The 12,872-nt window shown below is 37.8% G+C and overlaps 1 non-coding gene across 1 annotated transcript; it reads left to right on the forward strand.

Annotated features, from left to right (window-relative positions):
* Positions 1 to 11,518: 11,518 nt before the first annotated feature.
* On the forward strand, positions 11,519 to 11,625 carry LOC116117777. Its single transcript, XR_004126032.1, has one exon. It is a non-coding gene; the product is annotated as a small nucleolar RNA R71 (small nucleolar RNA).
* Positions 11,626 to 12,872: the final 1,247 nt, after the last annotated feature.

Below are 12,872 nucleotides of genomic sequence, written 5' to 3' on the forward strand. Positions count from 1 at the left end.
AAACTCGAATATAAACCTACTTATCCCACAAGGATAAGGTCAGAATTTATACCTAGAGGAATACCTAGAATGGTGGAGATACCGTCTAGCGGAAGTTTCCTAAACGTGTTACGAATGTGGCAGATGCAATCAAAGCATGGGAAACTATTAACTAGGATCATGTGTAAAACAAGAATTTTGGACTCAGTGATACTTACAGGTTTCTAAGATCTACACTGCAGGGTACAGTAGGAAGCTTTTGGAGAAGTCTAGAAGCTGGTATGGGTTTGTTAGATGCTGTAAGGGACTTGAAGAATGCAGAGGCTATTTTTGCACTCTTCAAGGATAAGCTTTGTAGAGAATTTACTGGGATAACTATTACCAATAGGAATCTGATGCGGTTGTAACTACAACATGCATAAATAGCAAGTTCACTAGTCACACAAAGTAATAAAGTGATGAGTGAGTATCGTTCCCACGAGGATTGTTTGCTAAGCACTAAGTTTTCTACTGTTTTCAAGTTAGAGCAATAAAATTCGTTTGGATTAATGCGAGAAATTTAAACTAAAACTAAAACACAATTTACTAAAATAAAACTAAATTATGAAAGCAAGATTAAAACGAGGGTAATATCGATTCAAACAAATGGATAGGGTTTTGACTTCATTCGGACTCTATGGATTAAGCCTATGGATTATGCTATTTCCATATTCCTATGCATTGATTGTAAATCGAATTCTCTAAAATGCAAAACATACCTTCTCAGGCTATGTTTTCCGGCTCTTCTCTATCAAACTTCCGCACCCAACAATTTGAAGATTAATATAGTTCTAAGTTCATTAAGCACATGGAATCCTAGATTGATTTCATTGATTCTCAAATCTATCTCTAGCATTCAATACTACAATGGTGATTACCGAAGAAGCTTAACACGATTCATTTCTCAATCTCATCATGTTCATCAAATAAAAGCAATAAAAATCAGAATAATCACACAATCAATGCAAAATCGTATGAAAATAACAACAATCAATTACTCAATCCATGGAAATCTGAATTACATCAAAACCCTAACCCAAAATGGGTTAGTTCATAACTAATTGTAACGCCCCGCATGAGGTATGTTGTTATTGTTTCCTCTTTCGCCCTTATTTGAGTTGGTTTTTGGTAATATTGTTTGATTGAACGTTGTGTTGAATGTTTGCCCTGAAATTGGTTGAAAATAGAAGAAGTTTAGTGTACCAAGCTTCGCCGGGGCGAAGAAGAATCTTCGTCGTGGCAAAGATGTGTTGAAACCACGGGAAACTCTCTGGACAGTTTCGCCGCGGCGACAAAAGTTTCTTCGCCGCGGCGACAGACCGAATAAAATGTTGGTTAAGTTTTAGATATTTTCTTCCCTAAGGGCAATTTGACCATTCTACCCCTAATTAGCAGGAAAAGTGGGGAGTTAATTGTAAGGATTTTTCATGGAGAATATGTTGATATGGGGATGAGTTTGTAATGAATCAAAGGATATGGATGGAATTCCCAAAGAAGAGTAAGGGCAAAATGGGAATGCTTTGGTATAGATTTCATTAAAAGGAATTAGAATTAGCAAACCCCTCATTCTTCTTCTCCAAAAACGCAACTCTCTATCTTTGCTCCTCTCAACTTCTCTTTTCTTTTGATCAAGGAATTTCAAGGGGTTTTTGAAGTGATTTGGGGTAGAAAAGCAACCTAAGGCTTCCTAAGGTAAGGATTCCTACTTAAGTTGTGTGATTTGTGAGTTTTAGGTTATATTGAAGTTTGAGAGTTTTTATTCTTTTGGTTAAGAGTAGAGAAAAAGGTCAAGCAAACCAAGTGAAAGGAAGAGTTGGTGAAGTCTCTCCATAACAAGGTAAGAAAAACCCAACCCAAGTTGAGATTTATGAATTTTCTTGATTAGGGTTTTGATAGAAATGATGTATGTATGTGATGTACATGTAATATGCCATGTATGGAGGTTTAAATAGAGATTTCTATGCCTTAAGAATGCTTACATCTTGCAAATATGAGAAATGAGTTGTTGGGTTGGAAAGGTAGTTTGAGATGAAATTGAAGGGGTGTTATGGATCCCTTTTTAGAAGTGTTTTGTTTGACAGGTTTTATGGCTTTGTGAAGGGGTTTTTTCCCCATTTTGGATGGTTAGAAAAAGTGTTAGAATCATTGCTATAATAGAGTTTTATAGTGCACATGAGTTGTTTGATGAAATGCCTAATAGAGGTTTGAGTGTGAGTAGTGAACCTTAATTCTTGCAACATTGCATGTTGGCATCTCATAAGTGCATTGGTGAAGTTGAACCATCCATAGGCACTAGTTGTACATGGAAGAGTGACCTAAGAAAGTGTAGAAGAATTGTATATGCAATTACTCTACGAGTAAAGAGCTTGGTGAATACAACTACTCTAAGGGTAGAGAGAATTGAAAAATGCTACAATAGAGTGAATTAGAAGAGTAGTATAGTTGGGATGATGCTTTGTGATCATCACCTGGTAGTTATGGGAATCGGGTTGATGCTTTGTGATCACCACCCGAATAGCCCTAGAGATGGGTTGATGCTTTGTGATCGTCACCCGATGAGTAGTAGAGATGGGTCGATGCTTTGTGATCGTCACCCGATGAGTAGTAGAGATGGGTAGATGCTTTGTGACCACTACCCGGTTAGTAATAGATAAATAGGTTGATGCTTTGTGATCATCATCCGACATTTAGTAGAAGTGGGTTGATGCTTTGTGACCATCACCTGATAGTGACTAGAGACGGGTTAATGCTTGGTGATCGTTACCCAAAATTCATGAGGAATGGGTAGGTGCTAGGTGATCTCCACCCGATAGTTAGGAAAAACCGAGTTGATGCTTTGTGATCCTCACTCGGTAGTCACTAAGAACGGGTTGGTACTGTGTGAATTCCACCCGATAGTCATGGAGAGTGAGATGGTGCTGTGTGAACGCCATCCGGCCGTACCTCCGGTAAGATGAGGCCATGATGTTCAGTAGAAATAGAGATAGAATCAGAAATAGTATAAGGAAAGAATTAAGAGTTATACATACGGGGATAAACAGATAGATGGTTTTACTTACTGAGCATTATTTTGTGCTCACCCCGTTATTTTCCTTTATGGATGCAGGATCTAGGTGATGATGCAGTCGAAGGGGCGTCGGCAAGGGAAGAGGAATAGCTACACTGTTTCCCCTGTTTTGTCTTTTAAAACAAATTTTTGTAAACAGTACTATTTGTGTATAAAAGACATATGAATTATAATGAAAAGAAATTTTTGGGGCCCAATTTTATACTGTTATTATGCATGCATTGTACTAGTTTTCAGTAGTTGTTACACTAATTCAATACAACAATCAAGAAAAATGAATAATCCAATGTTCAACATATTGAAAATGAGAGAAAAGACAAGAGATCTCCCCTAAGTGAAGAATCCGTAAGTTAAATCCCGAATCTTCTCCCTTCTTAATCAAAACTCGTCCTAAAAACCTAGGACTTTGCCTAAAATGAAATTGTGCATTTTACAGAAAACTGAAATTTGCAGACTTCGCCGCGACGACGAATTAAAAAGGGACATTCTTGTGCGTGACTCCTTTCGCTGCAGCGAAGAACAAACTTTGCCGCGGCGAACCTTTAGGTGGAATTCTGAATTTACAGAATTGCCCTTCACTTGCTTCTTTGCTTGAATCTTCGATCTTTGATGCTCTCCCATGGAAACAAGCTTCATATGCTCCACTCTGCTTCAGAACTCTCCCAAATTTTGGGATCCATTTACTTCTGGGTCCAAAAACTCCAATTCGGTCATTATTTCCTCAAAATGTCCATTTTAGCCTGAAACACAAAATGTATAGAATTAAGTAGCAATTCAGGTAAAAATGAACTAAGAAGTATCTAAAATCCGACCAAAAAGCCTAATAAAAATAGTATAGTCCTTGGATTATCAAATACCCCTAAACTAAAGACATGCTCGTCCCCAAGCATCAGGTACACAACTCGAAGAAAGAAAAACAACAAACAACCAAAAATACAAAACAAGAAAACTGAAGATGCATAAACCAAAATTAGGCTCAAACTCAACAAACGAATCACCTAGAATTAACACAAGTCTCAAAGGTTGTTGAAAAATTATTATCAGAAAATGTTCAACACTCCAAGAAGTTATTAGCTACATTGACTATCTCTCTCTATCAGTCCTCTGAGAAGGTGATCCCCACTTCAATCCACATTCTGACTTCCCAGATTATTTTATGCAGAAATGCAAAGTTTATCAAATGGTAGCAGATTATGTGGTTTGGTAAAGTCTTGATAATGTTGGTGGACTCTAGAACCTAGTAAAGAAGTGCTTGACATAATAGTGAAAATGGTGGTTGAACCAGTTAACAAACCTCAAGCTAGATTCAGTCAATCAACAAAAACTTGAAGCAATGCTTAACAGTTTTCAACAATAAAAACCCAACAATCTTAGTCTCATCATAGACTTATGTAATTCATCATTGGCAAACACAATAGAAACACAAAATTAACTAAACAAAAAATGAAAAATTTCTCAAATTTTTCCTACCCCCAAACTAAAGATGACATTGTCCCCAATGTCACATTATGCATAAATTAGGAACAGAAAATCAAAATCGACAAAGGTACGAGATAGTTTCCTAATTAATTCGTGAAGTTGAAGTTTTGCTCAATAATGTGCACAATTGGTCCTTGTGTAAACCCCACCGATGCATCCAAGGGTAAAATAGTCTTTTCCTTTTTATGTGTTAAGTTAACTACCATGCACATGCCTTAGGGGTAAAGTGGTAAAAGAATATTGATATTTTGTTGGCTTGACAAGATAAAGATGATGAAGGATTAAGGAGTAATTAATAGACAATTTTTGAGGGCAAAAAGGGAAATAATGTTATAGGACATTAAATGCAAAAGACAAATGTCAAATGAATAATTTTTAGCAAAAACAAAAGAAAAAAAAATATTAGGTGATAAGAGTCGGCCAACATGTTTTCTACCACTTTTCATTTCTCTTCTTCAAGTTTTCTACAATCTTCCATATTTTCTTCACTTCTCCATTAAAGTTTCAAGTCTCTTAGTTGCAAATCTCTCAAGTGTCTTATATTTCTCCCTTTATTAAGGATATTAGGAGGTAAAGTTCAACTCCTTATCTTATATAAATATTGTGTATTTCAAGTTATTGAAGTTTCCTTATAATTTGTGTTAGGATAAGGGTCAATTGGAGATAAGGAGGAGGAAATTTGCAAAGGAGTGTGGTTTCTTGACATAAGGTAAGGGAAACCTCCCTTTAATAGGAAATAAAAAAATCTGGTTTCTAGGTTTAGTATTAGGGAACCTTAATTCTTGTCACACCATAGCAATTGAGCTTAGTTTGATGCTATAATTGATGGATTTATATGTGAATTGTAAAAACAATGAACTTTGATGACAATCAATGGAATTAGTTGTGACATGATTTTTTTACATATTACAAGGGAGGTTATTATTGATCATTTAACATGTTTTCACAGGGGAGAATGGTTAGGAAAGGTTAGGAAGTAAGTGGAAGTAGATAGGTAAGGAAAAGCCCTAAAATAGGCATGTTACCCTGGTTGCCCTGTCACAGCCGTGACCTTCTAAGTGATTTTTGGGCATCTTAACGATTGAACTGGGTTGAGACCTAAACATAAAAGTTGTAGCCCTGTCTCTAAGCTTTAAAACGAGACCAGGATCATATCAATCCGATGTGTGTAACTCAAGTTATGCCTTTTTGAATCTGACCTGTGCAGAATGATTGATTCCAAGTATGGAAATGATGCTTAAAGAGTTTTGAAGTGTATTTGAATGAGTGATCCTTATGATTTTTTAGTGATTGTATGAGCATATATAATTGATGTAATGAATGACCATGGAGGTTATGTGTAATATGTTATGTATTACCTAATTATGAGCTTGTGTGTGTATATACAAGCCTAAGTATGATATGTTTGATGAATATCTTATGCATCCACAAAATGGCCATGATGAAATGATATGTTCATATATGGAAAGTGTATTTTTTTTTTAGAATAAAGCATGTCAAGCATATTAATGATGAAAAAGTGGGACTTGATCCCAAGTTTGAGCAAAATACTTCCAAGGTACATAGACATGCATTTTTGTGAAGGAAAATTATTTGTAAATGTTATGGAAAATGTTGGCATGTTATGGGGAACCTGAGCTCACTCATGCATTTGTCTAGATTGAAAGAAATGAATAGTCCATAGCGTGCATGACCATGGGGACTGTGTTATAAGTTAAGGTTAGCTCATTGGCCAAAGGTTCCGTAATCCATGCCTCAGCTTAGTCCGATCGGTAAACAGTAAAAGGTTTCAAAGAAAAATGTATTTATACATGCATGACAATGATGTGCATTATTCATGAACATTAAAGGAAAGCATTGCATGAATTAGATTATGCCTTATGATATGGCTTGAATATGTTGTGTTATGTTACTTTTATATTATTAATGTTTGTTTCATGTACAAGTAAATAAGATGCTTCCTAAGTTTAAGAATGTTACATAGGGTTAAATGATCGATACCCTTACTGAGTGATTAGCACTCATCTCCCTAGTTTCCATGTTTTACAGGTAATGGTTAAAGCGGTAACGGCGAGTGGCGGTCAAGGAGGCGTGGGGCATGCATGTTTTGTTCTAGCTAAACTTATGATGTTATATAAAGGATGTTACTTTTGAATCTAATGTATATAGTTTTATGTTTATAATCTAAGTTTTATGAAATGGTAAATATATTTTGCTTATAAATGATGGGAGATATTTTATATTTGCTTCCGCTATTAAAGCAATTGATGTTGTTGTTTTCTTTAAACCATATTTTTCATATATAGTTATGTCTTGATAGGTTGATTAAGAAAGTAATATAAATGAAGTTTTTTATTTATTTATTTCCATATAGGACATGTTTATAACCAGGATTTACGTTTTAAATTACACAACCTTCCAGGCGTGAATTCTCTAATTTTCCATCCTAATGGAATACTTAGAGGGTACCCGGCTGGAGGGGGGTGTTACACCTTGGCTCTTTCATCACCAAAATCTATAAAAACAATTGAAAAGCTATGGTGTCCACTGTGTTAGAAAAATTCATTGACTAAAATGAAAATATTACAACCCTAATCTCGCCTTTACATCAACTAGGAATTTAAAACAAAATTTAAACAATCCAAAACAAAACAGCAAATTAGTTCAATGTTTGAAATGAAACTAAACAAAGAAAAAAATGAAAACAGAAACAGGTGCTCATTCTTCAGCCTCCTTCTCTTCCTTGGCATCGTCCTCTTGTGAGTTGAAACCCATCCATTCATCTGAATCCCAGTCTTCCCACTGGTGTTCGAAAGTATCAGTCTAGAGCTTCTCGCAATAGCTCTATTGCAGATTGTAAATAATCCTGGTCCGCTCTACCAGCCACTCTTGATGTCGCTCCATCTGTTTCATCTTACCCATCATCTTCTACAGCATCTCCTTCATTGTGGCCATTAAACCGGATGAGGTGGCAGCTACTATGGTTCTCCTTCTCTTGGTGCCTGATCTAGGTCCTTGGCTGGGTAGAGGCTCAAGATGCTTGCGATAGTTTGCTGTGTCGAGAATTGAGGCAGCATGGATAAGTGGCTCATCTTCAGTTACCTCGATTCTTGCTCAAGTGCATAACTCTGTAATGAGATGTGGGAATGAAAAACTGCCTCGCCATGGTTTGGCTGCATTCTGGCTACTCGTCAGGATGATGTTCCCCACATCCATTCTCTTTCCTGTGGCAATAGAATACAACAATAATGATTTCTCATACATCACTGTACTATAATGCGTCTCTGGCATCATCCTAGCATAAATAAAATACTGCCACAACCGAGCCACTGGTGTCAAATTAGTCCCCTTAATGCTCCTCTTGCCCTTCTTCAAAATATCCTAAGAGGCATTTGGTTTTGCTATGGCCCTAAGAATCACCTCATCCCTTTTTTGTGTCTTCCTAAACTCCTCATAGTTATCACGATCAATGTGAGGCAAGTTAAAGAAATCATTGATGACCCTTGCATCAAATGCCACATCAGTACCCCTCACAAAAACAAACCCCTCAGCACACTCAGGGAGGTTGGCATAAAACTCTCCCACAAGTGGCTCCACAGCTGCATGTGCAGGTTCATTCATAAAATCCTCCCAACATCTCCCTCGACTCCATTCATCAGCCTGGGTTGCAGTCAATCCACGCTCAGGGATAAATCCTTTGTCTTTCCTTTGGGCTACCTCTTCATAGCTTTTCCGAGCCTTTTCACTTACAAACCGATTATCCACTTTCTTTCCTTTTCCTTTACCTTTGGATGGTACCTTGAGCGACATTTTTTCCAAACTACAAATCACTCACAATTCAGTTCAAAAATTCAACCCTAAGTGCCCTACGAACAACCAAAATCAATCCTACAATAAAAACAACACTTCCAAAATTCACACCTAGACCCCCAAACTACAATTTTTCCAAACTCAACCAAACAGTCCAAAATTCCAAACCCACATTCCTCAATACCACACAATGCACAATCAACACTTCCTCAAACAAAAGCAACACACAAAGACACTCAAAATCCACAACTCAATCAACGAAAAAAAAAAAACTTCATATCTACAACTCTAAACTCCAAATTGTGCAATTAAAAGCGTAGGGAACTTGAAATCTTACCAAAACTAGGAAGTTTTCACCACCAATTTAGCCAAAATCCGCCTAGATTGCAAAATCCCCAAATTCTTGAACCCATAATTTTCTTCAATGTTTTGCAAAGATCTTTGTTAGAATGAGTTGTTTTGGTGTTTAGAAAGGTTAAGGAGTGAGAAACTTTGCTGGGCAATCACTGGGAAAGCTCTGGATTGAAGTAGGAAAATTTTTCTCTCGAATGCGTTTGAAATGTGTCGCGATAAATGAAGAATCGCTCTGAGTATTTATACAAAACAGACTTCGCCACGGCGAAGTTCTTAAATTCAAAATTTTTAAAAACATAGTCGATGCTGCGGAGAAGACAAATTCTTCACCGCGGCAAAAAATTACCGAGAGTACAACGCCGTGGCAAAGAACATCCTTTGCCGCGGTGAACTTTCCTTAGTCAATTTTCGCTCAACTTCCTTCGCCGCGGCAAAGACAAATTTGTTGCCGTGGTGAAAAATTACGGAGAGAATGGCACCCCGGCGAAGAACAATCTTTGCTGTGGCGAGGTCTGGGACTTTTCACCTTCCACATCTTTCAAAACGTGCTTCACCGCTGCGAAAACTGGAAAATTCTGTTTTTCGCCTTTAATTGAAATTTCACCTGAAACACCCAAAAACACACCAATTAAACTTCGTAAAAATCAAAATAAAACTAAACAAAGATAAATAAATGAAAACACTTGGGTTGCCTCCCAAGGAGCGTTTGTTTATAGTCGAAAGCTCGACTCTCTCGATTTTTCACGTTAGTCTGGATTATCCAAGTACATCAAATCCCGAAAATTTTCCTTGCACTGGAGCTTCAGTTGTTGATGATCTATTTCACACAAGGTCTTTGTTGAGAGCTTAGCCACCCATTTCCATCTCTCGGTCATTACTTTGGTGGCTCGACTCTTCTCACCGACCGTTTTTCGCTTTCTTGACTTTCCCTCACCCTTTTTGAGCTGAGAAATCCATTCCTTGTGAAGGCACAATCTCGAGTTTGGCTCATCCCGGAATGTTGTGCAACCTTTTATGTTATAGTCCTCATTCTCAAACTGATTCGGTTTGACCATGCATCCCTTAATTTTCAAATTAGGATTGTTTAGTTGGGAAGTTTCAATTTTTGACTAGTCCACCAAGTCAATTTTTAAACATTGCTTTGGTGGGACTTTCATTGACTCAAGGACATTAAATGTTACTTCTTCATCTTGCATCCTCATGATCAACTTCCTTTCTTGTATGTCGATTAAGGCTCTTCCAGTAGCCAGAAATGGTCGTCCCAGGATAAGAGGAATCTCCTTGTCTTCTTCCATATCCAACACAAAGAAATCCGCAGGAAAGATAAACTTGTCCACCTTAACCAATACGTCCTTTACAATGCCCCTCGGATGCTTTATGGATCTATCTGCAAGTTGCAAGCATATGGTTGTCGGCTTTACTTCACCAATTCCTAATTTCTTGAAAATAGAAAAAGGCATAAGGTTTATGCTTGCACCCAGATCACACAAAACCCTATTGAATGCAAAATTCCCTATAACACAAGGGATGGTGAAACACCCTAGATCTTTGAGTTTTGGGGGTAGCTTCTTCTGTAAAATGGCACTGCATTCCTCCGTGAGCATCACTGTTTCCTCATTATCCAACTTCCTTTTGTTTGATAAAATTTCCTTAAGAAAATTCACATAGCTTGATATCTATTACAATGCATCTGCAAAAGGAATGTTAATATGCAGTTTCTTAAAACATCAAGAAAGTTAATGAACTGCTTATTCTGATTTTCTTTTCTGAGTCTTTGAGGAAAAGGCACAGGTGGTGTGTGATGTGCCAACTCTTGTGGTATCTTGGGGAATGGCAATTTCTCTTTCCTTTTCTTTTGCCTCTCTTCCTGCTTCTGTTCATCTTTCCTAGGCCTGGGTGGTTTCTCTTCAGCAATGATTTGTTTATCAACTTCCTCATCAGATTCTTCATTTTTCTTTGATGGACTTTCCTCTTTCCCTGATTGTTCCACCTCTTCTAAAATTGTTCCACTTCTCAAAGTTATTGCATTCGCTTGCTCATGTGGGTTAATCACTGTGTTGCTTGGTAGAGACCCTTGTGGTTTCTCATTTAGCTTTTCAGCCAATTGCCCTATCTGTACCCCCAAATTCCGAATGGACGCCCCTTGATTTCTGAAATTTGTCCTCATTTCATTCATAAAACCTGTGGTCTCTTGCAAAAATTTCCCAAACATGTCCTCCAATTTTGTCACTCTTGGGTCTCCTGGTTGATTATTCACCCCTTTTTGGTTAGTTGGCAATGCTCTTTGGTTTCATTGATTATTTTGCTGTATTTGATTGACCCAAGATAGATTTGGATGATTCCTCCAACCCGGATTGTATGTGTTGGAATAAGGATTGTTTGGTGCCTCTGATTTCTTGACAAGTAGTTACCTTGCTTCGATGATGAAGATGATAAAGCAAACATGTTCCCCACTTGACACTCGCTGCTCACGTGACTACTTGCAAAAAAATCACAAGTTAGTTGAGGAGCTTGAATAGAGTTTACCTGCATATTTCCCAACTGTTTCTGAAGTGTCGTGAGTTGGGCTGAGATGGCCGTGAATGCATCAACTTCATGAAGACCCATAGATTTTCTTGGTATTGCTCTCTCTTTAGGTCTTTGATAGTTGTTGCTTGCCAAAACTTCAAGCAACTCATAAGCCTCCTCCGGTGTCTTACTCTGCAAGGCTCCTCCCGATGCGGCATCTACCATAGTTTGCACGTTACCATCAATCCATTATAGAATGTTTGGACTTGCAGCCAAACTGGCAACCCATGGTGTGGACATTTCCTCATAAGTTCGTTGTATCTCTCCCAAGCCTCATACAATGACTTAGACTCTTCTTGTAGAAACGATGTGATATCATTTCTCATCTTTGCTGATTTTGCTGGAGGAAAGAATTTGGTCAGGAACTTCTGTGCTAAATCATTCTATTTTGTGATCGTTCCTGATGGTAGTGCCATTAACCACCCCTTAGCTTTATCCCCCAATGAGAATAGGAGTAGTCTCAACCTGATGGCGTCATCTGACACTCCATTTGACTTGAAGGTGTCACAAATCTCTAGAAAGTTTGCAATGTGCTGATTTGGATCTTCCTTCAAATATCCATTGAACCGTACCGACTGCTGGATCATCTGAATGATTGCTGACTTTATTTCAAAAGTGTTGGCTTGGACCACTGGTCTCGTAATGCTCAAACCACTACCATTGACCGTGGGAACTGAGAATTCCCTTAGTGTTCTGGTTTCTGCCATTTCAACATATGACCTCTGGTTCCACAACTGTAGCCTCTCTGTAACGCCCCACTTGAGGTACGTAGTTAAATTATTGTTGTATTTATTGAATGTTTATTGATTTATTCTCAATTGAGCTTGTATATTGTTAATATTGGTTGGTTGGCCCTTAGTTGAATTTTGTTGAAGTTTGTAACGCCCCACTTGAGGTACGTTGTTATTGTTTCCTCTTCTGCTCTTATTTGAAATTGGTTTTGGTAATATTGTTTGATTGAAAGTTGTGTTGAATGTTTGCCCTGAATTTGGCTTAAAATAGAAGAAGTTGTGTATACCAAGCTTCGCCGGGCGAAGAAGAATCTTCGCCGCGGCGAAGATGTGTTGAAACCAAGGGNCATAAAGCATCAACCCACTTCTACTAAATGTCGGATGATGATCACAAAGCATCAACCTGCTTATCTATTACTAACCAGGTAGTGGTCACAAAGCATCTACCCATTTCTACGACTCATCGGGTGACGATCACAAAGCGTCGACCCATCACTAAGGGCTATTCGGGTGGTGGTCACAAAGCATCAACCCGATCCCCATAACTATCGGGTGATGATCACAAAGCATCATCCCAACTAAAGTACTCTTCTAATTCACTCTATTGTAGTATTTTCAATGCTCTCTACCCTTACAGTGGTTATGCCCACCAAGCTCTCTACTCATAGGGTAATTGCATACACAATTTTCCTACACTTTCTTAGGTCACTTTTTGTAATATCCCACTTGAGGTACGTATTTAAGATTTGTTGTATTAGTTAAAAGTTTATTGTTTTAACTTAAATTGAGTTTGTATTTGTCTAGCCTTCTCAACCAATCCAACCTTACAAAGACCATCAATTATA

This window comes from Pistacia vera, unplaced genomic scaffold (assembly GCF_008641045.1).
Source record: "Pistacia vera cultivar Batoury unplaced genomic scaffold, PisVer_v2 Contig820, whole genome shotgun sequence".
Classification (NCBI taxonomy): Eukaryota; Viridiplantae; Streptophyta; class Magnoliopsida; order Sapindales; family Anacardiaceae; genus Pistacia; species Pistacia vera.